The sequence below is a fragment of the Myodes glareolus genome, chromosome 6, assembly GCF_982192425.1.
Source record: "Myodes glareolus chromosome 6, mMyoGla1.1, whole genome shotgun sequence".
Classification (NCBI taxonomy): domain Eukaryota; kingdom Metazoa; phylum Chordata; class Mammalia; order Rodentia; family Cricetidae; genus Myodes; species Myodes glareolus.
The window spans coordinates 6,039,335-6,042,524 of NC_142031.1; positions in this window are offsets into that span (position 1 = coordinate 6,039,335).

A 3,190-nucleotide genomic window follows, 5' to 3' on the forward strand; every position below is an offset into this window, starting at 1 on the left:
GATAAGGAAAACTTTTCTAGTCTACTTAATTCTCTTTTTAATCAAAATGACCCAGATATTAAAAATGTTTATTTATGTTCATTCATTTGTTCATTTTGTGTGTGAGTGTGTGTGTGTGTGTGTGTGTGTGTGTGTGTGTGTGTGTGTGTGTGTGCGCGCGCGCATGCGCACGCGCGCATGCCCGTGTGGAGGTTAGAGACACCTTACAGGAACTGGTTTTCTCGCTGTGCCATGTAGTCCCCAGAGAGCTGACTCAGGTCATCAGCTTCCACAGCAAGTTCTTTCCCCAATGAGACAAGAAGTCTCATCAGTGCTTCTCTCCTTTATGTCTGTTGAGAGTCACAGGTGGCTTATCACCCTCTCTGGGATGCAATGAACTTCTAGGGCATCTGTGAAGGACAGAGACTCCAGATTGCCGAGTCCATCTTGACTCGGGAGTCTCAAATTCAGGGGTCCTCACGAGTACTCCTACTCATTCTCACAAGCACCCCCACTCAGACTCGCTCAGGTTTGCCAAAATGCCTTGGGGAAAGCAGGAAAGGGCCCCGTGGAACACTTCAGTCTGAGTTATAGCAGAGGGCACACTCAGTGGGCAGAAGAGGACACGGGGCAGAGCCTGGAACTGGGAAAGCTCCAAGCCTATGCTCCCGTGCCCGCGGAGGCTTCACTCTCCTGGCACCTGTGTATGGCAGTGTGCATGGTACTGCCAGCCCAGCAAGAGCCCGAGCCCTGCGGCCCAGAACAGTGACTGAACCTTCATAAGATCAGCACTCTGATTGATTGATGGCGCTCACATGACGCCCTCGGCCTCTCAAATTCATGCATCTCCTCTCTTGGCCAACACCTAGCCAATCTTAAACAGCCCGAAGCCTTGGCCTTCCCATCAACAGTTGACCTTACTGGCATAGCTAACCCCCACCCCGTCATCCCTTTAGCATTAACTCAGATGTGGTGCAAAGGGCCCACTATGAGTCACCCCACTAAGCCAGTCATTGAATGTGGCCAGAAAGCATCCATGAAATAACAAACAAAGATGCCTCTATTTCGTGGGAAATGTCAGGGCTTTAGAGGAATTGAGACAAAAGCCGGGCCGCTATGAGGAAACTGATTCCTCACAGCACAGGGACACACGGGTAGGTGTTTTTCCCTGAGGCTGATCCACCCTTGCGTTCATGGAATACCACCAGTATTTCTCAAAGATGCCTTGCGTCTGCGGCTGCGTTGGTGTCTGAAGGGACTTTATATCCGAGATCAAGAAGGAAGTTGGGTTTTGACACTTCTTTCTCTAACTGACCTTGCTTGATTTTAAAATGATGACCTGCTGGGTGAGCTACTGCACACCTGTAGACCTCAGCACTCAGAAGGCAGAGGCAGCGAAGTCAGGGGTTCAGGGTCATCCTCCACCACAGGCGTTCAATGGTCAGCCTGAGCTAAAAGAGCTGTCCTCAAAAATCAAACCAGCCTTTGAGAACGTTGTCTGGGAAGGGTTGAGGTAGTTTTCTTGGGACCCTGAGTTTGTCCTCAAGACAGCAAGTTTCTATGAGAGGACACTGGAAGCAGAGCCCCGTCTCCAGCCCGCTCCCCTCTGGATTGTGGGTGCGATGCCTCCTTTGGGGTGTGCTGTTCTCCTTGAGGTCCTCCTCAGAGCTGGACAGATGTGTGAACTAAGTCAGCCCCTAAGCTCTGCAAGCTACCTGGTCTCAGGTATTTCGGCACAGTGGTATAGTAACGTGTAGTGGCCTAATTCCTTCTCACCCACGTTTCCCTTGTCCTTGGATTTTGTGTGTTCTCCTAACTTTTCAAGTTGAGGTTATCTTATCAGTCTTTTTTCTCCACTTAGACACGTATTTAAGACTACACATTTGGCTCTGAGTACAACTTTCCCCGTAATATGTCACATAAGCCCCATATACTCTAATATTATTCTAAATATTTTTCAGTTTTCGTTATAATTTCTTTTTTGAGCAATGGATTATTTGGAGATTTGTTCTTAAATTCTCTCTCTCTCTCTCTGTGTACATATATATATATATGTGTGTATATATGATTATTTTTATTTTAGATTTATTTAGTTTATTTCATATATATTAGTGCTCTGCCTGTGTGTGTGTGTCTATGCACCACATACATGCCACAGAGGCCAGAAGAGGGTGTTGGATCCCCTGGAACTAGAGTTGTGGGTTCTTGTGGGTCATCACGTGGGTGCTGGGAGCTGACACTGGATCTTCCAGAAAAGCACCAAGTGCTCCTCACAGCTGAACCTGCTCTCCAGTCCCGACTGTTAGCTTCTCTCTGTGTGTCTATGAGGTATTCCTTTGGAAAGTGCCAGACATTTTTTAAGCACATACACACTTAAAATTCTCATATCGCCTGGTGAATTAAAAAGTTTGTTACTAAAAGGCCAAAAGAGAGACAGACCGACCGACAGACAGAAACCGAGCGAACTGTTGTCTCCAGGTGAACATTCTCTGTTACATCTTTTCCCAACTTCTTTCTCTTGATTCTTCTATAACCCTCGGCCTTAAGAGTCTCACAGATTCAACCCACTCCTACTTGGGTCAGTTATAAATGTTGTGATGTATAATATTTCGTCTGTTTAATGAGGGAGCATTGAAGTGGAAATGCCAAGGTCACCCATCTCTGGCTCTTAGGAACTCAGGTGTCTTTGACTTCCTCAAACGTGCTTCTGAGCTGTTTTGCATCTTAAGAAAATGTTATTTTTTTTCTGGTTAGTTAGATAGAGAGGAAATCATATCTTTGGGAAACTAATGAAGTCACATAACCCATAAAGCTTTACTGGAATATTCTTCCAGGCTACATGCAAGTGCTCTGTGCTCAGCTTTGGGTGACCCACTCTTCTAGCTGGGGGTCACATTTGTAATCTCGACTCCCCTTCCACGGCTGCAAACTGGGCGTGGCCACACCTGAGGCTCCTCCCAGGTGAGCAGCCGTAATTGGCACACAGTAGGGGCTCAATCAATGTCCACATCTGTTCTTCCTCCTCCCTCCGACTTCCACAGCTGCAGCCTGGCAATCAAGAATTGCTTTGTAAATATAATAGATAAGGCAGTGCTGCGGCCACCTGTGGAAGGAATCACACCAAGTCCTGGCTTCAGGGACTCACTGCAGCCCAAAGAAAGATTGTGCGGCGTTGTGCATTGCTCCACCATGGCTTGTCCCAGCAAGAACT